This window comes from Thunnus albacares, chromosome 10 (assembly GCF_914725855.1).
Source record: "Thunnus albacares chromosome 10, fThuAlb1.1, whole genome shotgun sequence".
In the NCBI taxonomy this organism is placed as follows: domain Eukaryota; kingdom Metazoa; phylum Chordata; class Actinopteri; order Scombriformes; family Scombridae; genus Thunnus; species Thunnus albacares.
Window position 1 is genome coordinate 27,381,188 of NC_058115.1, and position 26,308 is coordinate 27,407,495.

The 26,308-nt window shown below is 37.4% G+C and overlaps 1 protein-coding gene across 2 annotated transcripts in view; it reads right to left on the reverse strand.

Moving 5' to 3' along the window:
- Nucleotides 1-26,308, reverse strand: part of fstl5 (follistatin-like 5) — a 176,428-nt gene that overhangs the window by 91,263 nt on the left and 58,857 nt on the right. The window lies entirely within an intron of this gene.

Below are 26,308 nucleotides of genomic sequence, written 5' to 3' on the forward strand. Positions count from 1 at the left end.
GTGCTGAATGCTAGCAAAGTCAGCTAAACTACTCCTACTGCCATCCAGTGTGATTGCCCTTTGGCCGAGAGGCATCCCCCTAGGATGTGAGCACTTTAATTTTCATGTTTTCATGGATGAATAAATTGAACTTTCAACCTACCTACATGTTATTATTGAGGTATGACCAGAATGCCCACTTTTTATTTTTTTGATGGTGTGGCATTCTGAAGTTTTCACATAGCAGATAAAAGGAAACGGGAGTTTTTGCAGGTGAGCTTGAATGTAGAATAACTGAAGGGGCCATAATAAATAACACGGTATGTCTCATAATTTTAGTTTAAGGGTTATTATTATTGCTGAAAAAGCATCAGTAGAGTGTAGAATATTTTTAAAAACAAAAAAAAAAGATCCATTGGTAAACAGGAATGACAAGTAGATGACAAGTTGAAATAAACAAGCTGTTTCATGTCGACTGGAATCTCCCCTTCATTATAGTGTATTTTTTTATATTTTTAATCATGCTTATGCAATTAATGTTTATGCATGTTGGTTGTATCAACTGTTTCAAAAAGAAGTAGGGTATACTTAAGTTTAAATGTGTCCTCCAGAGTGAAAAAAAACAACCTTACATGTAAGTGTTTCCTGTATCTGTGAGTTTTCTTGCACATTCAACAGTACAAACAGTTTGACCTTCATGGAAGCTGCATTCAAAAGATTCCGAGTCCTTCTACAGGCAATAACAATCTCATGAAGAATGGCTAAAACTTGAATTTATGTTCGATGGTTCCTTCCCCCATGGTAAAAATAAGACAGGAGGCAGATTTTCATTCAACTGTGAACAGTCTCTTTTTTATGTGTTTTGAATTACTGCAGCTTTATTAGTAAATATGACCCAATCTTCCTTTTTCCCTGAGTGATCTTAAAACTTCCCTTTTAGAGTTGACAGGAAGTCTGCTCATTTATAACACATACTAATGACAAGAGTCCTTTTTTGCAACATCCAATTACAAGCTGAGTAAACACCATTCGAGGGGGAGTTAACCGTGTTGTAAGAGAACCATAAACTGTAAAACTCCCACTGGAACTCTTTAGTATAATACAGCTATTGTCGACATTACTCATGGATGAAACACATGACATTTTCCAGGGCCAAAAGGTTCCTTTTTGACACAGTTTAGTAATACCACATGAAAAACACAGACCTGTCATAGTTTGCTTTACTGTTTAGCTTTGACTGCTCATTGACCTTGTTTGTGACAAATGTTTGGTCACATGGGCTCCATATGTGGCAAGTGGTTGGCCGGGTTCCACTGTGAAAAGCCATTGCCTCTTATTAATTGCCTTGAACTGTTCATATAATGTGTAGGTCAAGTCCCCACCTGCATGGAAATGCATGTCAGAGTGAGAGGACTCATATGCGCTGTATCGATTTAAGACAAATGATTTATTTAGTTGAAACCATTTGTCAAAAACAGCAACACAGTAGCAGAAGGCTGCTCTCATGTGGGTCAAAAGCTTTGATATTAAAATGCAAAGGAAAGAGTCGAAGAGGTTTACAGTTAAAGTTATTGTCAAACTCTCACTTTTAATGGTAAACTTGTTTAATTACTGCTACACTTTCGCTCGGAAGAATCTGGCTTTACCCTGTTTTTCAGCCTTTTGAAGTTACAAGGAATGGTAATTCATTAGGTGTAGTGTTGAGGGAGCTGTTTAGAAGCCTCTGATTAATAAATAGTGTTTGAAGAATACTTTAGAACTCCTTCCTTTGGCAAGGAATGGTCTTTCAAATAGCATGTTAATAGATTAGCATTTTATTTTAAGTGGTACTGATGTAGGATGAATACACAAGGGGCTCTATTTTCGTGGCAGCACCAAGTCTGGTGCAAGTGACGCTGGTATTTTCTTGACCTTGACATATGCTTTGCTCATATGTTTGGTATTCTCGTTTTGTGGCGAATCGGTGGGAGGCATAAACAAGTGGGACTTGAAATGACACAGCACGAGGAGCTGTTGATTTTCGGTGTCTACGCGGCCTGTTTCAGCTGTGTCTCACTAGTCTCACTACAATTAAATTATAATCGATGAAGCGGTCTACACCAGACTGGGTGTTTCACTCACTTTATGTGCATAACCGCTGAAACACTCCATTTTTTACACTGGTAGTGTAGACAAGGTGTTAAAAGTCAAACTGAGAGTAGATGTCTAAGAACCACACTTGTTTCTGGTACAACATCACAGCTGGTAATTTGATGATTCTTTCAAGAAGCTCCAACCTAAAAGCCCTGAGAAAAATGTGCAGCAAATATGAGAATAATGTTATAGATGTAAATAAACAGCATAAACAGCAACAAACTCAAAACTGTAGACATATTTGAGTCGGCATCAAAAATAGAGGTTTAATATGATTAAAGCAGGAACGTCAGTGCAGCAGTCTGCACTGATCTATAATTTAGCAGGTGATTCTTACAAGTATCTGTCATCCTGCTTTAAAATGCACAGAAGACTTCCCCTTCAGTTGATTAAATCCCTGCAGCCATTAAAACAGGGCCAGAATAGGGCTCGAAGGTGGACGTCAACACTGTTGTAGTACAACTATGAGATTGAGGGTGCATTTGTAGAGGACAGAGAGCAAACAGAGAGCTAAGAATTATCACAGAAGAAGCTATCAAGGTCAACATAAAAAGTCCAGATATTCAAGTAATTCAAAATTTAGCCTGTACATTCAAGATGCTATTTTTTTTAATTTCGATTCCCCTTGACACTGTCAATGGAAAGTACGGCTGTGTAGTCCATAAATCACTTGAGCAACACGGCCTATCTACCAAAAGCATGATGTGAAAAAGCTTTAACTGCAAGCAGCATTTAAACAGTGATCAAAATTCAATGTAATTTGTAATGAATACAGCTAATATGACTAAGAATGCTTCACTCTCTGTACATAACTATAGAACTCTAGACCCTTACCATTGTCAACCCACCATCTAATCCCAACTGACAGTCCAACATGATACTGATATGATAATACACACAAAAAAGGGATCAGAAATATAAAGGATATGCTGTAAAGTCACATTGGGAGGTGTATGTGAACATCTGCTTGTTTTTTTGTTTTTTTTTCTCTCTCTCTTACATGAAACTTTTAATACAGAAATGAGACCACAATACACTATTATATAAACGGGGTGGACAAAAATACTAGAAACAAATACTATAATGAAATATAGTTCTACAGCACATCAACTACTGCCTCCAGAATGAACAGAAAATGTAAATAACACCAAAAACAAAAAACTGAAACAAACAATAACTGAACATTATAACCTTCATGAAGGTAGGATTTGTTACAACACTGTTGTATTAGACAAGACTTAGACTACACTTGTATTGTTAGTTTTCACTAAGGTGTATCCAACAAACTGGCAATTCAGTGTAAGAATAATGTAGTTTCAAAGCTGCCATGTCAGACAAAATAGCAAATCATAGTATGTTTATATAAAAAATGCAATTGTACCATTTATACAGTAATATTCCTAAATGTAACTTGAATGTATACACGATGTGATTTTAAGATTTTTTTTTTTTTTTTTTTTTTTTTTGAATTTCGCTTTTATTTACAGTCAGTGGAGAGAAACAGGAAACACAGGGAGAGAGATGGGGTTTGACATGCAACAAGGGTCCCACGGCCAGGAGTCGAAGCATGGATGCTGCAATTATGAGGTATACGCCTCACCCATTAGGCTACTGGGGCTCCCTACACAATGTGATTTGTCAAGATGAATCTGTGGGAATACTGTTTACTGCTTATGTATGTATGCCATTATAGAATCTGACTTTGTCTTTACATGGATCATGTTTAAGTTCACTGCTGCATCCATGTTTTTTTTTTTGTTTGTTTTTGTATTCAGTCTTCCATTATGAAGCAATGTCCACCATGCTGGCTACATGGCACTTAAATGAACCTGAAAAATATGTAAATCTTCTTTGTCCTAAATAGGAACAACAAAACTCTGCATGAAGACCAGAAGATAATGACAGTCCTTTGGGTACGATAGCACCAATCCGCAGGGAGACCCTTGTACACTCTGTGAAAATGATGAACAAGCTAGATGAAGCATGAAGGCTAACAATGTTTGCTTTTAAGTATTTGTTGTTTTATAGAGCTATTTTAAAGATGTGAGTAATGGAATGGATCAGCGTGTAGTAGAAAATTTTGAATATCGTAAAAATAACAACTCCTGCTCTCCAAGCAGCTGAAAAGAGCACCACAGTGCACCAGGCATCTATATACACTGATGCAAATTGTGCCCAGCGGCATGCGGAAACAACTCTTGCATGAGCAATCACTGTAAATCCAGGTGGCACTCATGAGAATCACAAGGTACTTTGTGAGTCCAGAAACTGCACAGAAAAAACTCCCAAAAACTGTTTTTTAACGTGCAGATCTTTGCACGATAAAGTTATTTCACTGTCCTTGTCATTGTTTTGTTTTAATCCAAAGCTGAAAGTACACACTAATCCTTCCTAGAATACACAGTTAAGTCAGACAGAAAAAAGCAGACCTTGCATCCTGTCCCCTGTTCACTAAGGTCATAACGGTGGATGAACCCACCAACCTCACCCCTCCCTCCTCCGCCTGCCTCTTTAAAAGCACTACTATTTTATTTAGATTAAGAAAAATGGTGGCTCAGCAGAATAGCTGGAATCAACTCTTCTAAAACTGTCCCATCTTTGCCCTCCCTGAGCGCCCCCACCCCACCCCACCCAACTCCTCCAGCTTTTCCATCTCTGTCTCCAGGGCTCTGGGTACTGCCACGGCTCACAATACATCAAGACAGCACAGTGTGACAACTGGGTTACCCAAATCAGAGGTCACTGATTGCAATCTTTAACAGCAACTAGAGGTGTCACTGCCGCAACACCTGACTGAATCTGAAATGGATATCTGGGCAGTAGGGCTGCAACCTCTGAATAGCCGCTCTGCCCAGGATGACACAAATGCAAAAAACTCACAGCAGACCCCGAGAGTTTAGAATAAATCTTTGACTCTCTGATCTGTGTATCTGTGTAAGAGAGTAAAGAGACACAAAATTGAGGTTTAAAAGTTCATTCTTAACCTTGGAAATGTCAAACGAGAAGGTTTATTTTGAAGTAGTTCTGGATCTTTTGATCATATCATTTAATCATCAGAAGATGTGAAGTTTGTGGATATTTTTAATTATTAAATTCATACATCATAACTAATGATAACTAATGAGACCCAACAAGTCTTCTTTCCTAAACAATAAAAATGCCAAAATGAGCACTTTCTGATCTGCAACCTCTATTAGTTACAAGTTATAAGTACATGGTTACAGTTTGGTAGAATGTGTTCAGAGTTAGAAGATGCAAACCACTGTGTCCAATGTCAAAATTGGATGTACAACTACCCCAACTTCTTACTTAAGAGGTTTGTTTTTGTACTTGCTTTGTTACTTTCTGGGTGTGTGATAACAGCTCAAGACAGATTCCCGCCCTTCATTCAGTCTCTGCCACTACTGTTTCCACCCGGGATGCAGGTGTAATTCTTCCCCTCACATCTTTCATCAGGACCGCTTCTCTTCCTCATGTCTTAATCTTTGATGTATTACCCCCCCCCCCACCCCTCCTCTCTCACCTTGAAGGCGATCATTATCATCCAGGAGACTTTACTCGAACCCCTCCCCACCCATCCAACTCACCCCTCCCACCTTCATCTTCTTCACTGGGCTCTGACAGAAGCCTCCAGAGGTGTTCTGAGCCTCCAAATATCCTTCGTTAAAGAGTCTCAGCTTCCATGCCATCTGCTACTATACACTACAATACCCCCAACTTACACTTTACTGTTTTTTTGTTCTAAATCTGATTATGGTGGCTATGTTGTTAGCTGTGTGTTCTGATGCGTCATATCAATTCAATTGAGTTAATGGGAACCTATGACTTATCTTGACTTCTGTGTTGTATTTACAGAGTGGCATAGCAATATTATGAGCTGGAGCTCTAATTAAATTACAATGCAGTGAGGCTGTAACAGAAACAGATTTCTAAACTTTTTAAAGCCTTATTCATGAACCTCTTTTTTTTGTTTTTTCTGTTCTTTGGGGGAAAAAATACTCCAAATTTTTTAAAAAAAGTGCAGGTTTGTTAAATAAATTTTCTACCGAATTTTATGCCACCATACAACCAAAAGATAATAAGACAGAGCTAGACTGAGATAGAAACACAGCTGAAAGAAGGACGTGGAGAAGAGGAGGAGACAGCGAGAACAGTGAGGCTTTGTTCACTACTTAAATCTGATCCCAATAGAGTTGATTACATAGATCTTTCTCCTTCAGTGGCAGGTCTTGTTGATGACATGATAAAGGACAGTGATCCAGGGGCTGAACACACCCTAGGTCGAGGTATCAAATCAACAACACAGTGCTGCAGGGCTATATTTGGATTTTAGCAGGGGAATATTGTTTTTTCCATGTTGTGCCAAATACATTGACAGACTCTGGTGGTACAGTAGGCATAAGCTGTTTTCTCATATGAACTCCGGATTATGTCTGGAGAATCATGTCCAGATATTGTCCGGAGTTACATGTAATACACAACAGGAGATTGTCCGTGTCAGACGCATTCTCACCTACTGGAAATACTCTGTTTGGTTTAGGTGAGGGGTGGTGGACATATCAATATCAACGAAAGAGTGGAAAGCAATATACATATATTAATTAATTAATATATAAATTACCCTTCTTTTTCATCCTTGGATGTTTGTATTTTTCCGGTTTTGTACCACTCACATGATAGAAATGTCATCAACACGCCCGCTCACTCACCGTGAATTCTCCAGACAATGATCTGCTCTGATCACACAAGGACTCAATAGGACATTGCATGGATTTTTTGCTAGGGAGCTGGCAGGGTAAAGTCTGTTTAATGTCTGGCAGGGTAAAGTCTGTTTAATGTCTGGTCCAACTGATTCAGACATTGCATTGCATTTGTGAAAGCAGCTTATAGAAACATTTCTCAGATGTAGAGTTGGGTATAAATGATGTCACTGGTTGATTTAAAGGACCAGTGTGTAAGATTTAGTGGCATCTGGCAGCCTCCATGGACCAGCTCCCTTTATAGATATAAGGGGCTCATTCTCAGGTAGCAAAAACACAACAATTCTTATTTTCTTATATTATACACTTATTAAAACATAATTATGAATATTATATCCCATTTCTGCCAAGTCCGTTCCGCTAGATGCCACTAAATCTTACACACTGGTCCTTTAAAGACTTAGCATCTTTATCGTTATCTAGTCTTCTAGGTCCTTTAAGCACTAGATAACATTAGACAGAAGCCCAGTGAAAAAAGCAAGAAAAATGCTTAAGAGTATCATAAATATTACAGCGCTACCCATAATATATTATCTAAATTAACCTGGGTGATGTTCCCAGTTCAAACTTGTCATAGGGGCTTACAGTTTGAGGTTAGCTACCTAGCCTGACTGAGTGGATGGAAGACCTGGGATAAGCCTCCCAGTTGCTGACTACATTCTGTTTCACTCTGCTCTTCCTTCTGGCCTCTTTTCACACATTTCTATGAATTTATATTATAATATACTATATATTATATACTATAATTTGTTAATTAAAATAAATTCTGTTATTTTTCCAAATGCATTTCAATTAGCAACACAAAACACAGGTTTGTAGAGTACTAGTTATGGATCTGCTGACTATTTAAGACAGATGATAGATACTTGGTAATCTCACAATTCGATTGATTTGAGTCTTCTGCCTGTATAAAATCAATGAATAACTACTTGTAAAAGGTAATTATTAAGTTATTAAAGTGGAAATAGACAACTTTTCAACTTCCACCCCCACACCCCCTAGTGCTTCCAAATGGTATTATTGCTTGTGCCGCTGTCACAAAAACAACAAGATTGCTTTCCATTTTCCTCAGAGTGTGGCTCCATGAAGAAATGATCAACACTGCTTAGAGAGAAGAAAGAAGCATGTTCACTGAAGAGGTAAATTGAAATTGTCACAATTTTATGTTGAATTTGGGAACAGGCAAAAGCTATTGTAACGATGTGCATTGCATAGTAATAACATAGTTTGAGTAAAGTTATTGCTTCACTCAAACAAGTAAGTTAACTACAGCAGGGGTTGGTGTCGGGGTGGAGAGGGGAGTAAAGTCAGAAGAAAACATTAGGAGAAAAGGTGTGAGTTTGTTCATTCATTTATTCTATAATGGAGACATGAAAGCTAACTGGGTTGGTAGCATGTTTATGTTCTTACAGAATGAAAGAAACTGCACAACAGAGATGGTGATAACATATTATCTGTTTGTTGATTTTCATATGAAAAATAGTGCATAAAGTGCTATCCTCTTCCTCTTTTGGTTGCTCAATGGTTGATGCACTTCCTTTGTGTTGTAAATCAAGCCTTCATTTTCCTGGGAGATCATACCCGGTGGCAGACAGAGTTGCATAGGGAAAGCGAGACTTTATAGCGAACCAAACTAAGCGCTGATGGTGTCATTATTCTATAGCCATTATACTGTACAATCAACATTTACTTCATATAATAAGTTAAAGCAAAAAAGTTGTCTATTTCCACTTTAAATCCAAAATGTGCCGAAACACATTCCATCTTTGAAGATGAACTACAAAATAATTCTAGTGTGTTACTGCACTTTGCCAAAGAGGTTTAGCTTTCATTCAATCAACATAGCATTATTAACAACATAGGAAAAATTGATTCAGAATTGTAGAAGGGGAGACTGCAACTCCCATGAGAACTGATTTCTTCCCCCACCCATACAGACCGAAGTTTCAATTTTATATTTTACCCTGATAGCACGTTCATACTTGGACATTTGTTGCGTCTTTGACTCAACATATCAATGTTTATAAGTTTATTTGGTCTCCAGAGCAGCTCAGTCACTCAGTAATGTTTGCAATGCATGAATACAATTCTAGTCTGCCATAAGTCTGTTTTGCAGTCCAAAGACAAGTACAAGACTCTATCCAGCTTTATGTTGTGGCTAGTATTATAGTAAGACATTAATGGACACAAACATACACCAACAGCCTCATTGCAGGTCCTTATACTGGCTGCTAGTAACAATCTGATTATCACAATGCTTCTTGATCCCTGTTTTTAATCCCACAGAGGGGTCACCATTAGGTTAAAGTACTCTATTATCATCTATCTAGCCACTCGACTCATAGCTGGGAACCATAAAGAGTTGAACTCATAGATCTACTGCCCCAGATATGGAATACTCTGGAGCCTTCATTGATCGGGTCATAAAACATTAAGGTTCACAAACAGGGATGAAAACAAGACTGTTTTGTCACAACATTCACTTGCCACTATTTCAGCATCCACACAGATCCTTTTTAGAGTTCTCCAAGTACTGTCTGGTTGAATGCCAGTGCAATTTATATAACTGCCTTAAATGACTATATATAACTCCAGCCAAATATTAAGCAGCATTAAACGAGTATGCCTGTATTTTTTCTAAGATTTCCAGTAGTGTGCTCAAAAAAAGTTACAAATTTGGGATCTTCTGACCGTTGTGACCTTGTAAGATTATTTTCAGTCTCACAAGAAATATATAGAATTACTTTGACACATTTTCATCAATCATATGTGTTTCTTTCTTTGTTGAAGTACACCCGAACCATCGGTAGGGAGGAATAACCAGGTCCAGGTCAGCTGGATTGTAAAGCATTTATTCTGTGTCCAGGACATGCATTTTTCTTGCTGATGGTTTGTCAGGAATCGAAATGTTTTCTGATGTATGGAGTAATCTGCCGTATTGGCAGCCAGCTCAGTCATTTCTGCTTTTGACAGACTCTCATTCAAACTGATAGAGCCATGAAGAAAAAAATTTCTCTAACTAAAATCAAAGAGGAGCTTTTACATGCACAGCAGTGTATGTGCTGAACATTGAACTGAATCAACTATAACATTCACGACTGTAATTTCCCAATTGAGAAAGGCAGAAAAGCTATAATATTTCATCAAACTGATGAAATATGATGATAGACTTTTAAAACTACATTTTAAAGGTTCTATCAATAATATCCTCTGTTGAATTATTTACGCTTTATATCATATGACCATCACAATATTGCATAATTAAGGTCATGTAATACCTTATGTAATACTTTAGATAGATTTATAGGTTCTGAAAGAGCTGAAGACAATCTCCACTAAAAGTTCACTTACTAATTTGTTCTGGACCTGTTAACCATGCAGTTTTTGCCAGCAGATGCAGTTTACTGAGAATAATGGAAAGACAAGTGCCATGACAATTGAGCAAATGTGCTGATAAAGACCGTGTAATATTCTCGAAAGCTCCACAACAGGCAAGTAAGTGGACTTTCAGTGGACTTTCTTTGTAAACTGCTGTTTCCAAGGTCAAGAATGAACTGTCAAGCTCAACTCTAAAGCCAACATGGACAGGAAGTCCTTAAAGTGCTATGACAACTGTACAAATGTCATCCATTTATGGAGACTTCAGCTTTAATTACATAACTTTATATCTTGCCACTTTACAACACACAGTCTTAAAAATAAAAAAAGCAAATAATTCATAATACCGTCTCATCTAATACATCTCATGCATAAAAGATAACGTAGGTTTTGGTTTTGATAATAACGTTCTGCTCTTGTGTACACTAATTGTTTGGAGCAGACTTTCTTCCTCAGGCCAATTAGAAAACATAACCTTCAACTTGTGTTTCTTCTAATGTCACCAAGTTTTTTCCCCCTCTATTTCTCCCCTTATTTCCTCAAAAGAGATCCATGGCTCACTTTACTGCACTGTCCACCACTTGAAAATCCAACACATTTGTCACGTCACTGGGTCAGATGGGTTGTGCTATACATAGAAGGAACAACGCTTTGATATTAGAAGACGCCCACAATGCTGTAACCGGTCAGCCCTCTCCCCGCCCCACACTCTCTTCTCTCCATCTCTGTATCTGTGACTTACTCACAAGCACACAGCTTCGAGCAATGTTGGCAGCTATTGTTCGCTTTTATTTTACCAAATTGTTCAAAGGCTTGATATCCAGGATGGAGAAAGTGGGTGGAAACAAAAGAGATAGAGAGGGCACAGAGCAATAAAATGAAAAGTTTTCAGGATAATGGCTTGCACAGGAAAGGGGCTTTTAACCAATACTTTAATGGAAAGCCATCTTGTGCAGACTCCAAAAATGGTTTCAGAATCCATAAGTAAACACACTTGCAAAAGCATACAATTGGTCAATTCATCAAGAGTCTTAAGAGTTTTTCAGGGTTATATAAGCTTACGTACTTAATGTGAGGATTTAAAAGACAGAACAAAAGTTAAATAAAGTCCCAATCTAAACCCTGTATTCATTAAAAAGTCAGAATAGAGAAAAGAAAAAAAAAGTTGGGAAAGTCAGCCATCACTGTCAAGGTCCCCTCCAGTAAAGCACTCAAACTCTGACTGCTCCAAGTTGTCACAAAAACTGTGCACCTGTGTAGCAAAGTGTTACTGGAAAACTATTATGTACTTAATATATTTGCTCCTTACAATGTTCTGGTTAAATAAACTTTGAATTTTTTGTAATCTGTGGGTGTAGCTACTCTTATCTTTGTTAGAAATTCCTCTTGTGAACATCAATGAGATTATTCGGCACTGTCAACGTCTTATTCAGCACTACAGGGGGGAGGGACATCAAACATGTTTAATTGGCTAATTTGTCATATGATTGTTTGGGATCCGTGGCCCAGTCCTCTGCACAAGCCTTTGATTGAATAATTGGCCATTTCAGGCACATAATGAACATGCAAATTAATATAGGATGCCTTGAAGCTGAGCAAGCTATAAATAAACCCATTGATCAAAGACACCATTTCCTTGTCTTGAAGTGTACAAACCTGCAGGGGTTTTGGCGATGTCTACATAGGCTTGCACTCTACAAAAATTGCCTTGGCCGTACCTATTATTTCCGCCATATAAATAGATTTGCTGTGTCTGTAAGGTTCAGTGTGCAATGTATTATAAAGATAATTAACAATATAATTTCATATTTTCTTCTAGCAGTATGAGGTACTGTCAGTCAACAATAACTAGTTCAAACATCTCTTTTCAAAAGGAACATGTTCATGTTTTGATATCAAAGCCAAATGTGTTGTCCTTCAAATCAATGTTGCACAAACTTTATATGTAATATTTATGATTTGCTTGTGGTAATCTTTGGAAACATCCCGAAAAAGAAGAAAAAAAAAACAACTTTTGACTAGTTGAACATAGTGTTTGGTTGAAAAGAATACAGTATATATTTTCTATTTTTACTTATTTTCACTATGAAAATAAAGTGAACTTAATTTGTTTTTGTCCTCTATGCTGCCCCTGCCCATGCTACTGTTAATTTTACAGTTCTGATGCAGAAATCCCTCTTAAAGTTGGACCTCTTGGACTGTCCTTGGACTGTTTATAGAGCTATAATTTATAGGATTTTCTTTTGTGCTCTGAGGGTCTAAACAGAATAAGTAATGGATAAGAGATTAGAAAATCTACTTTTGTTACATATTTCTTACTTGCATTTGAAGGTAGGTATGATTATTTCTTTCTAATTCCTCTGAGACGTGTGTAATAAAGGCCTTAATAAATAATCAAAGTTAAACTTCAGCACTCATGCACTAGAAAGTGAGGCACAAATGCCCAAAGAACAGTGAAACAGTGAAAAGCAGATGGTGCTAATTGTTCTTATAAATAGTTTAAATCAAGCCCCAGGTGTCTAGACTGAGTACCATTGAGGACCACACACAGATAATAAAAAATAGGGAGGCACACCACCCATAAATGAACACTGTATAAATTACAAGCATTTTTGTGGGAAAATCCTCAAGGGTTCTTTTTTTGCTATAAAAGCACTCCAATATATGCTTATTTATACATGCACACAGAGAGATGGGGCTACTGGGACAAATTTAATCAAAACTATATAATAATTTTGATAACATGGTGTGCATTCACCCCCAGCCTTTAGAGTCTCACCTTGTATTTTTGGGATCAATGAACCAAATGTAAACAGCTTCTTTTTTATTTTTGTTGGTTGGTCATCATATTGGCCAATATATTAAACATGGTTGTCACTGTTGTGAACACAAACTGGAGAGAATTGATAATACTGTAATGCTGACAGACACAAAGAGTGACCTGAAACATACTCTGCAAAGAATCAACAGAACACAAATTTAACAAATGAAACATATAGACACTTAAAATAATCACCTTGCGTCTAGCTTGCTGCATAATATATAATGTTGGTAATGTGGGTCAAGTAAGCAGCTTTTAACAAATAAGTGTAGTAGTGTGATTTTATCAACCTGGTTGTTGTTTGAAGTAGATGTTCTAATTAAGCGCGAATTAATAACAACTCCCACAAACTCCCACAATTCAACAATGGATGTAGGTGTTACCACCCAGAGATCAAGTCAACACTCCTCTATAAGACATCCATCAGTCCATCAGGAAATCTCTTTACAAAGAGGAAAACAAACTACACATTAGATTTAAAAAAAAAGAAAGAAAATATATGAAAAATGACAACAAAAGATCAAGACAGTGGCATTTAAGCCAGATTAGATTAAAATCATATCAGAAGTAGTGGTAGAAAACCTCATCATGTTTACAAGATTCAAGGGCACGCTGACAAAAAATGGATGAAATTAAAGTATGGGTTGACCTCACCAATGTCCGGTGTCCTACACATCTCTTAGTAGTACTATGCCGTCATCATCATGATGACTATGCTGCAGATCATTGTTTTATGGATGATGGCCCGTTTACATGGCTGAGAGGAGGAAGAGGATAGTGACGAGTGCCAGACGTAAACAGCCTAGTACAAAAACTGGACAAGAAGTTACAAAATCTTTCCCTTCCCTATTTGCAATTATTAGACTAAAGTATGTGATGCTATTTATGGATTTTGTGTATTTAGAAACTTACAACTGAGCTTTTGTATTTCATGAAATGCCACTTTTATTGACCAAGAGTATCAGTGGTCATGATAAAAATATTAAAAATGGAAAGAAAACATGCATTTTTTTACTCTTTAGGTGTATGGGCTTCTTGAGAAGCTCTTAACCTTTCAGAAGGGGGCAGTTAATTTACAATATATCTAGTTTTTTTTGGAACTATCTCACAAACATGTAACAGGCCTCCAATTTACCTAAACTACATGTGTTTGGACTTTGGGAGGAAACCCACAAAATATATAATGGCAACATGCCTGACCAGCATCCCCACTTCCCTGCCTGACCAGTTGGGTTCAAACCCATGTTCTTCCAGATGGGAGGGGACAATGCTAAACACTTACAGCACGCCCCAATTCTGCATTTTGAATTTTTGGCAGTGGGGCTAGATTTGTATTTGTGACTTTTAGTTGCTTTTGAGAAACATGTCTTCAAGATAAAGAAGGTGAGCTGCTCAGGAAGCTTATATAGCTTATAACAAACCTCACTTGTGATAGGAGCTGCAATATAAGTTTATAACCAATGACTTACCAGCTAATTTGTGACTTGACAGAAGTTAGGGTTGTGAATAAACAAACCGAACCAGCAGCCTTTAAAATTAGACCACTGTAGCTACACATCCTTGTCAAACAGCTCAAGCAATAGCTGCTCCAGGCCATGTCCTTCAGTAATATTAACTCTCCTCATCATCTACAGTGACTTTTCACCCTCACTTTCCCATTGAAACCATGTTACACAGTAGATCTCAATATATTTTGTGAAACATGATTGCAAGTTCCCATAACCTTGCCTTTTGATCAAAAAGGAAGAAAAATACATCTGAAAGCTACTGACGACTTTAGATTCTAGGGCAGCTAAAGTATGTTTATTCCTCAAGAAAACTGGACATTTTGTATAAGTGTGAAATGCACAGTAAGTGTCTTTACTCTGAAAACAATGAGACTACAGATTTTTGAAATTTGTAGGTGGGGAGTTTTGATTCACCTTGACATAACAATTCACACTCATCATATTTTCTATTTCTGAACCTAATTTCATGTGTATTAATACTAGTTATGCTCTTCCTTCTCCTATGCATCCTTCCTGCTGACTGTATGAGAAGAGCTATTCCTGCAAGCGGAGACACAAAGAATGATGGACCATTGTGCTCTGAAATTTCCCTTACCATATCAGTTTTTAACAAATGGGCCAGTTCCACTCCCTACAGCTACTATGTCATACATCTACCCTGTTTTTCTAATGCATCTGTCTTCATTCAGCTATAATAAGGGAGGCAAATGGTGCCATGTATTTGGTGATATGACTATCATTAGCAGATGATGGTGTCACAAAGGAAAGCAGGAAAAATCAATGAAAAGAAAGGGACAACATCTTTGTTACACTGTAATGCCCCTGCACTGATTTAGGGAGGCTATGTTCCGTTACTCAAAGTTTTCCAATGATCAAATTTAGTCAAACTCGCTCAAACATTGATTTGTCCACTAAAAAGAGACAGATAAATGCTCATTGTCATTGCTCCAGACAATAGACCTTTTCAGTGTCACCTATTAAAATATGGCAAAGTGAGTCATGAAGGTACTATTCATTCTTCTTCTAAAAAGTAATTTATTGCATGCTTTCAAGTACTGTAGAGCCATCAACATGGCCTTGTATTTCTCCATTCTCTGCATCATGTCAAACTATAATTCTCTTACTGACCACTGAAAATGGCACAATGATGACTGGTATTGAGCTTATGCAAGGCTCAGCATGTTGCTGTCTTAGCATTTTTTCTTTTATATAATGGCTTGTTTGCCCTTATTTTGTCTCTTTCTTGACTGTGATAAGGCTGTTGTAATAAATATTCATTTTGAAAGTAAGAGACACTCAAAAATGTGTGATAACATGTAAGCTTGTTTTTATAGTCACACAGCTTGTGTAGTGTTTATGTGTGTGTGGTGTTCTTAGTTACAAAAAAACCCAATCTGATCCTGCATCAACTGATCTGATACACAGGAGATGAGCACATAATCTGGATAGATTGAACTGGAACGTTAATCTTCTCTGCCATGAGTGCAACAGAATTCAACAGGAACATTTACCAGTTGCTACAGCATTAAGATTCAAAATTCAGAATAATGTTTTCACAAAAAAAGGTTTACCTTTCAGTATCTCGTAACACAAAAAGGTTATAGAGCTTGTAAAAGCCACCCGCCTTTTTAACCAAAACTACAAGTTGCAGCTAATATTCCTAAAAAAGTGGATTTATTTTAGTTTAGGTTTTGTTGAGTTGGTCTAAGAGCAATCAATGTGGTGATAAGAGCAAAACCTTTAATCCACAAAGCAGATCATGATGTTCATTGAATCTAACTTCAGAGTCGACTGGCACCAAGACCCTGCAGCTGACAATGGTTTGGACGTCCTTGCAAACTTAATGATCCACAGGTCTAGATTTTAATGAGGAGCTTGTTCTTTGGCACTGCTGTCTATGACAATGCCAGGTCTCGTACAGAGGTCACAGCTTTAATGGCGCCACAGAGTCATTAAAAGAAAGCAAGAACGCACAGGAGGTTCTGAAGCCCTTTACTGTACACAAGCTGATCTCACTGGAGTGCCTCTCTGGTGGGAAAGATGCAGACACATCGTTAAGGTAGAAGGTCTCTAGAGGCGGGAGGCTATGATGCTTCATGAGCATGTTTTTCTTGGCAGAGCCCAGGGGAGTCGTCCACAAAGAGTTTGCTCTACTGAGATACCAGGGACGCATCGAACAACAAAAGCACTGTAGTTCAACAAGGCCTACTTTTATACACACTGCCTAATTACAGATGTTAATTATTGCTGTGCCACATGTGTGCTTAGTTTGGTGCAAAATATAAAATGTAACTGTGCTATACAGTGGTAAAATAACACATTTCAAAAAAGGCTGTTTAATTTGTCTTTGCTTTGCAGAGATAAACACACCAAATTAAAACAATGACATCATCACATCATATAGATCCATTGTGTCTGAGCAAATTTTAGATCATGAGCACAAACACAACATTTCACCATTAACTGATTACTAAATGAAAACAATACTTTATTTCAACATTATGTGAAAAAAACAAACAAAGATAACACAGTTGACATTATGTAGGATACTGTTAATACTTCCAATTTACACTGACAATGATTCAGTCTTCATATTGTATCATTGTGTCTCCACCACATATGTTGTTGATTCTTGCATATAAAAATGTCAAATTGCTATTTTAAGAGGGTTATGTACCAGACTATGGTCAGGACCAGTAACTCTTTGGTTGTCGGGCAGCTGGCCAGCTTAGCCATTTTCCCTTGTTTCCTGTCTTTGTGCTAAGTTAAGTCAGCCAGCTGCTGGCAGCAGCATCATTTTTATTGAATAGACATGAGAGTGGTATCGATCTACTCATCTGACTCAACAAAATAAGCAAATACGCACATTTCCCAAAATAAACATAGTGAAATTTGAACATTTGAGAAACTGTGATGGGCATGTTTTCACAATTTTTGCCATTTTTTACATGAAATAATTAATGGACGATTAATAATGAAAATAATCATTATTCGCAGCCCTACATACTACACTGTTGCTCTGACATCAATTGTTTGTTAAGTCTATGCTGTCTTATTTCATTATTTACAAACATTTACTATATTAATAACTAGTATAGCAAATAGGTTTACTTAAGTAAGTCTAGTTCCTTCTGAAAAACATGAGGTGGCTTGTGCACCCGTATCATCAGGGATGCAAAGGGGTAAAGGGAGTGGCAGGTGCAGTGATACGATCTGACGGAGTAAGAGAGAGTTAACCCTTTGTGGATGAGAAATTGCTCAGGGAAAGGACATTTCTGATTTTGCATAATCACTGAGCGGGAAAAATCAATACGGGTGACATTGATGGGAACATGTCTCTCACAACCCCCTTGAAAGCTACACCTGTGGTTGAAATATATTACGCATAGAGTTGGCCATCAACCATCCAGTGCATATTTATTTAGAAGTCAGTCAGTCACAGGGTCTAATCCATCTACTGCCTTGTGTAATTAAACTGGCTTGGATGGCACTTGGCTCCACTATTAGGATCAAGAATAAATATTACCATCCAGGAACAATTCCTCTCCTGTATACAATCATATAGTTTAAGCCAAAAAGAGGACATTGTTTTATTTTTCAAGCCACAGTACATGGTAACTGTCAAACATGTATCCTTAAAGGTTATAAAATCATTACAGATATATACTGTTGAAATCAAGTGTTGTTTCTCGTTTTACCCATTACACACTTTTTTTTGTGCGGATTACACAAACAATAAATAACGTGTTAATAAGTGAGCTTTACAGGTGCTAATAGGCAGATTTGGCTCAGATAGGCCAGGCTAGCTGTTTCACCTGTATCCAGTCTTTGTGCTAAGCTAAGTTAGCTTAGCTTATTAACTAAGTTAGCAGTTTTGTATTTAGTGTACAGACATGAGAGTGGTATCAATCTACTCATCTAACTCTTGACAAGAAAGCAAATAATTATATTTCCAAAAATGTCTAACTTTTAGTAGTGGCTAAAGTTTATTGTTTGAACCCTGCCAGTGAATTAGACCTGAAACTATTAGTCAATTGATATATTTGAGATTTAAGTAATATATTAAGTAATTTGCAGTTGCCTTTCTCTGTTTTTATGACAATAAACTGAAAATGTTTGAGTTTGGGACTGTTGGTTGACCAAAACAAGCAATCTGTTGAACTTGCTAAGGTATACTGATATTTTATAGATCAAACTATGATTTGAGAAAATAATAGGCAGTTTAATCAGTGACTAAAATAATCGTTAGTTGCAGCCCTATTGTAAATAGCTGACTCATGATGATGATTCTCGTAAGCTTGGAAGGCCAAAGGCGCAGAGGCATAGCAACGAGGATGCAGGTGATATACAATACTTAAGCAGCTGCAATTAGATTGTAATTATGAAAGTGAAAGTGCTATTCTACGTTCTGAGACGTAAGTCATTAATCACATTTTGGGTGTGATTCCCAAGCTATTCCTGATTTAAAGCATTATTGTAATAAAAAATAATGCATATACTGTACATTACAACAGAAAGTACCTGTCCCACTCATTGACTGTATATAAAGATGGACATCATGACAGCTCCCCAAAAGTGAAGCCAAAACATTTCGATCACCCCCTGTTGGCTGGCTGCAGTATAGGTCATAAATCCCACCACTTCCACCACTTTCTGTCATTTTAGTTGCCATTAGTCTTATCATGCTGATGTTTGTCCAAGTGCTCATTTTTCTGATAAGTTGGTTTTATCTAGTTATTTGATGATATAAAAAGGGGGTGTGACGTCATGATTGACAGCTGTGACAATCGCTCTTAAAACTCTGTCAGGCAGTGGGATGGCTGAGGGGGCATGTCCTGCAAACTGTCATCCCGCTGCCTGACTGAGCAGACTCTGACTCCAAATGACATCACACAAGCAAGATGGCAGCTCCCCGAAAGGAGGAACTTTGTCTTCACTTTTGCATAACGGTAGGAAGTGGAGACACGTTTTCCATATTTATATACAGTCAATGGTCCCCTTACAGGCATATTAAGCATTGAACTACATCTTGTTGGAGACAGAATGCTCACTATACTTATTTCACATTTAAGTCATATGGCTATCTAAGGACTTGTTCAGTAAGACTGAAAAATTTTCTGACTCATAAACGTATGTTTGTTTTTCAAAACATATTTTCAGGCATTTTAATATATTGTATTTTTAGATTCAGTGTAACTGAAAGGCAAGGTCCCAGCTGGAAGTTATCTAATTGCACTAGATGATCTTTCATGTACCTAAGCATTTAGACAGAAGTTAAGAAGTAGTAAAACAAAGGATGTGTCCTCCCCTAAAATGTCCAAACCAGTGTATTCTACGATTACATGAAGTCTGCAAAAGGCCTTTGTAATGCAACCATATCAACTCATGTCCATGTTGAAACAAAGCTCATGTAAAACTTTGATCCATATTCCCCAACAGCACAATGCAGTAGCTCCATAAATGATGCCGTGCAGTTGTACAGTGAGTTGTAAATAAAAAATTGAGAAGATCAGGCACAGAAGGTTTATTGGGAGCCAAATGTCTGAAGGTTTTCTAAATGTATGATCTCCCAGATAATTGGATGTGCTGAATGCACTGAAACCACTTGCTTGATGTGCCGCAACCTTATCCTTAATTGTCTCCGCTCGTGGCAATTGCCTGCTGCAGAAATGGCTCGCCTTCATGCACACATTGCCCTCCGTAGATTGGACAGGCTTTTGTGCACCACTTAATTTTCAATCAGATCCGATCCTGGCTAAGTTGCCATGCAGTGCGAGGGGAAAATGGGGGTCACATGCTCTCCCCAGTGCTAATGAGAAGCTTCAGTCAACACATGGCTGTCATTTTTTATCCAGTCTTCCATAGCAGATAAGAGGCACAGAGAAGGTCTGGCTGACAAGGCCTGTCCATTTCCAACATAGAATCATCCAACTGAGACCAGAACCAATAGTGGCTAAACTTCTTTGCATATGGGTGTCAGTTCAAAAATAATCATTTCCTACATTTCTAAGTTTAAGCTTACCCAGGGGACTAATTGTCTGTCTATCAAATTAATAAGCAGAATCTTTTCAGTGATCATGAGATGGCCTTGACTTGTTTGCTGATAATATGTGGTCTCATTAAGACATCACTATGACATTTGAATAAAGTACTGTAGATAATGGTGCAATCTCATAGCTTTTGTAAAAAAAAAAAAAAAAAACACCACGATAATCTCACTTTCCAAATAGTATGTTAAATGCATATTTGCATGCATTTATGCATAAATTCTAAATTGCTAGCAATATCATACAGTGCCAAAGAAAACCCTGAATATAATAAATTAATTATGTAAATATACTAATAGAAATGTCTTGGCATATCTCTAACACATTGTTTTCAGAGTATTTGCATTTCAAGATATTCTGTTTTTGATCAGGGGTAGCATGGTAGAAGAATGGAGGATTTTGCTTGAAGTTAAGATCAGCTAAGCAGATGTGTGTCTAAAATAGGATGACAGGCACATCACTAATTAAAACTATGTTTACACTGATTGTTCACCACCAATTGCTATTGGTTGATAAATGATTGAAATAGACCATCGGTGACCGGCTGATAGCCATTTCATTAGCTTCTTTATATCTAAAAATACAGAGAGTATGAGCCAATTTGTGGCAGTCAGCAGAGCGTTAGTAGCACAGGCATGTCATCCATCTGGCATTGACAGTTCATTTATAGCACTGTGTTTTGAATTTAACAGCCTATTGTCATAGATTACAGCCAGTTTAAAATATTGGACAGAAGGAAGACCTTATGCTCTGCAATGACAAGCTTTTCATGCACTGCCAGTGGCAATAACTGAGTGAGTGCCACAGCATTAAAGGACGGGTTCACAAGTTTTAAGTCTTTCTTAAAACAATAGTTAGGAGCCCAAATGAAATATTGAAATAGGTTTTTCTTTCCATAATCATTCCTCCTGTTCATACTGACCATTAGAAGATGCCTTCATTATGTACTTACAATGTAAGTGATGGGGGCCAAAATCCACAGTCCTCCTTCTGTGCAAAAATGCATTTAACAGTTTATCTGAAGCTAATATGAAGCTTTAGCCATAAAAATTAGTCAAATCAAGAAGATATATTTCATCCTTACAGTCTTTTTAGTGTCAAAGTCCCTCTTTTTGTTACGATACTTCCACCGCAGCTCAACAGGGAAACACTATCTGAGGAAACACAAAGAGGGAATATTATGCTAAAAAGACTGTAAATGTGTGATATGACTAACTCAGACTACTGAAGCCCCATATAAGCTTCAGGAAAATTTTTAAATGCATTTTTGCACAAAAAGACTGTGTGGACACACTGTGAATTTTGGCCCCCATCACTTACATTGAAAGTGCATTTGAGAACAGGAGGAATGATTAAAGCGAGGAAAACCTCTTTCGGTGTTCATATGGGCACCTTATTGTTGTTTTAAGACTTGAAAAATTGTGAACCTATCCTTTGAATTGAATGTTTGGATAAAACTTAACATTCTAGAGATCTTTACATTGCAAAATTGCTTTGGAAAGATAAACCTTGATCAGCCATATAAACCTAATAAAATACTTTTGAATATATTCCACCCAGTGTTGTGGTTAACAGATTGAGGACCCAACCTACTTGCAAAGAAATTACAATCTTTCTATTGACAGATTCAGATTAAAAAATCTTTTCAACTAGAAAGAGCTCATGTGTCCGCAAGGGTTAGACAACCCTCTTAATTTTCTAAGGACAGAAAATGTTTAGAAAGTTTATTGTGCATCTGGTTTCAGATTGGCAACAACATGCACATAGTGATTTACTATCATGCTGATTGGCTGATGGCAGTCATATTTGAAAAAAAAACCCTAAATCCTATATTTATATATATATTTCATGGAAGACAGACTTATGACCATTGCGACAGGAACATTCAAATTTATAATTTTGGTCCCACTATGTTCGGGGGACAGTGTTGTCATGCTGTTTTTGTAGTGTTTTCCTGTTTTATTAATATTTCAAAATTACAAATAGACTGTCAAAAATATATATATAATTTTGCTTTAGCACCACTTATAGGTGGAATGCGGTCAAATTTTTCAGGATCACATGGGCATGTATAATCTAAATTTGGTTAATTCTGTACAATGAATTCAAGAGCAATATCAATTTATGTGAAATAATTTACCAACCAGTTATGGTTCAACATATTAAAACACACACAATAAAAAATATAACTGTAAAAATATTCCATCTACACAATTCATCCTATCTCCAAATTCTATGGAGATTGGATTGAAATGTGTAGAAGGGTTCATCCAAGTAATCTGGAAAAATAAACTGCTTCTAATCAGTGGTGTAACGGAGCGTAGTTGATCGGTGATCCGTACAGATCGCCTCCCATGGTTTGGCATGTACATGAACTGCAAATTAACTGCAAAATTTAATGTCTCATTGGAGACAAAGTAAACAAACTGCTGTAAGTACAAGTCATGGACAGACAGCGTGTTGCTAACAGGGATTTTGAAAAGTAATGACCAAACCAGCATCTAACAGGTCTGAAGTGACATCTGCAGGTATGTTTACATGCTGTTTAATGTGGTGCGGCTGAGCAGCTAATTAGCTATCTAGCTGCTAACTGACGTTAGCGGTTCACTTTTCCCTGGTTAATGTTTATTTGGTGGCTCATTCAGCAAGCTGCAGGACAAGACGTGTGTTCATGTTTGTAAGTTATCATCAAGTTTTGATGAAGTTATTGTTTCTTTCACTACCATGTTTAAGGGAAGAAGGTATCATGCCTCATATTGCACTTTAACTTAACAATTGAGTATTGAATATTTTATATATTTTAAGATTTTATTTAAACACTGGATATCTTAAATGTTGTTTTCATTTAAACCCATGGGCAAAAGTTCCTTGCTTTAAGTGTTTTAAGAATAAATGGAAAGCAGAGTTATTTTTGTCTCCCTATTTTTATTTTTTTGCTGGTTCGAAAATGATCCGATCCATGACTCAAAACTGTGATATGATCCAAACCATGTGATTTGTGGTCCGTTGCACCCCTACTTCTAAGCATTACAGTTCACCAATTATGAGCCAGAACATAACTTGCCTGACAAAATGGCAGTATTCTTATTGTTCCAGATCCAAACTAAAAACTAATCTCTTGCTCCGTGGCCCATGGCCTGTTTTTTCATCAAATTTAATTGAAATATGTTCAGTAGATGTCCTAGTAACTAACTCAAGCAAACAGAGAGAAAATGGTACCGAAAACATTACTTCCTTGGCAGAGGTTACCAATATTAAACTGAAGGAAATTCATTATTATGTTGTGATAATGAGTATATATCTCCATATTGCTAGGTAAATGGAACCCATTACCTGGAGGACAAATAATCAAGTGACACATTTAACATACCATTGAGGGTACATTCCATTTTACCCACTAATAACCCTTGAATCATAATTACATCTGGATTAGGTTGTAAGCTCTATTACATTTGCTCAATTATCCATTTCCTCTGATTGCCACAGTGCCTTTTGTAGTTGCATCAAAGAACAAATTATCTGTAGCTGTGTGATATCCAGGTAGTCCCTCTGTTTTCCTATGTTAAGATTTAACTAAACTGTAAACAACATTTCAAAATGTGTGATTTTATTCTTGAATATTTGAAAGTGCTAAGAAGAAAACAATGCCTTCAGCAGAGATTACTAATCACTTCAACAGGTTCCCGTGTCCTTTCCCTAGAGCTCTCATCCAATGAGAAATTGATTACATATCAGTCACAGTAAAAAGAAAAACTGTCTGGACTGTGCGAGGGATGAGATGAGAGAAAAAAGGTGGGCTGGTGTTTTTTTATTCCTTCTTTTGGCTCCTGTTGATCTGATATTGATTGTCTGACATTGGTCAAATATCCCACTCTGCATTGCAGATAGATGCTGATTGGGTGTAGATGGGGTGGGAAGGGGTAGTCTGACAGGACAGGGCACATGAGAGAGTGTGATTAGGACTGTTACCCACCAGGGATGTATCATTGATCTGAATGCCTTTTTCTGTGATTGGAATGAAACAGATGGTTTGATTGTTAACACTGGCCTACCTACACACAGGCTGCTCTTAACGTATGCCAAGTCGTGCGGCTGCTGTTATAAGATGGTTTGTATGTTGGCATTTGTGTGGTGTAGGGAATTGTTGTAAAAGCTTGTACATGTTTCCCTCCTGCAGCTTAGCTTTGTTCATCCCTGAATTGAGCATTTCAGTGGTGGAAGAACGCATACTCGGTAAGAGGGATGTGCTGTTTGTTTTTGTTTGTTTTGGCTTTACAATCTGAGGATGTTTCCCCCAAAACTCTCTGTAAGGAGGACCACAGAGAGTTTCTTATGCAACAGTATATAGATCCAAAGCCATTCTCAGTCTTCTATGAAGTTACTTTTCAAAGTTAACAAGTGAGCTGAGAAACCCTGTCGAATCAATGCAGAGACTCAGTCAATTGTTCATAATTGTTATGAATATGCTGTCCGTGAGCAGTTTGTAACTATTCCCCTTCGCCCTGAATGGATAGATGCAGTCAGGAGCTGGTACTCCACTGATGTCTAGCTTTAGACAAGGCTACTTTCCCTTTACAAAAGGGGAAGTAGCCTCGTTTCTATGGACTATATTGGTGTATTTATACAATCAGTGGGAGAGAGCAGTCAACCTTCTCTGGGGAAATATGAGCACTACGGCACTTCCACCTGCTCCTGCCTCTAAGCTGAACTGTGCATTTCAGAGAGAGCTATATGACTGGTTTCAGATTGTGTCCTTTGTTCTTTATGTTGCATTCACTCTGCAATGTTATACATTACTGTATTTGTCAATATTTCATGCCATTAGTTCTTGTATATTCTCGGGAGTGTCTTGTGAAGCTACATGGTATCTAAGGTGTTCTGTTGCACAGGTATGTGCTCTCATTGGCTTGTATTTTGACATTAAATATTTAGATGTGCAGTACATGCACATGCGCAGGGTACATGTGCATCTAATTCAGAATGGTAATTGTTTTGCAGTGAACATTAGAGATACCCCACCTAATTACAACACTGCTTTTCATGTTTTTCCCTGTATACTACTCCCACATGGATTCATCAACATCATTATTTTCTCTATGACAAGATAAAAATGCAGATGCCAAAACCCAGAGTGGATCCCCTATTACTATGAACAGTTTAACCAGCAAGAACCATGTGCTGTTCAACAAGGGTGAATTATAATGCATAGTCTTATGTCAGGAAAAAAAAACTGTTATCTGATTTCTTAGAAATAGTTCGACATTCTGGGAAAATGCTGAGAGGACTGATACCACTCTCATATTTGTCTGTTGGATATGAAACTACAGCCGGTATTCTGTTAGCTTAGCTTAGCATAAAGACTGGAAACAGGAGTAAACACCTAGCCCGGCTCAGTCCGAACAAAAACAAATACGCTTTTACCAACACCTTTAAAGCTCAGTCAACACAACAGTTAGCTATTTTACTGGGACTTATGTGCCAAACTATTCCTTGGCTATGAACAGCAACTTCCTGGAGTCTCTGCTGTTTGCCTGGCAACCACTTAATTACTGAGCTTTAGAGGTTCTCGTAACAGATTTTGTTTCCTACAGACAGAACAAGGCTTGCTGTTTCAGCTCCTTGTGCTAAACTAAACTAATCTGCTGTTGTTTATAGCTTGATAGCCAGATACGTATGAGAGTG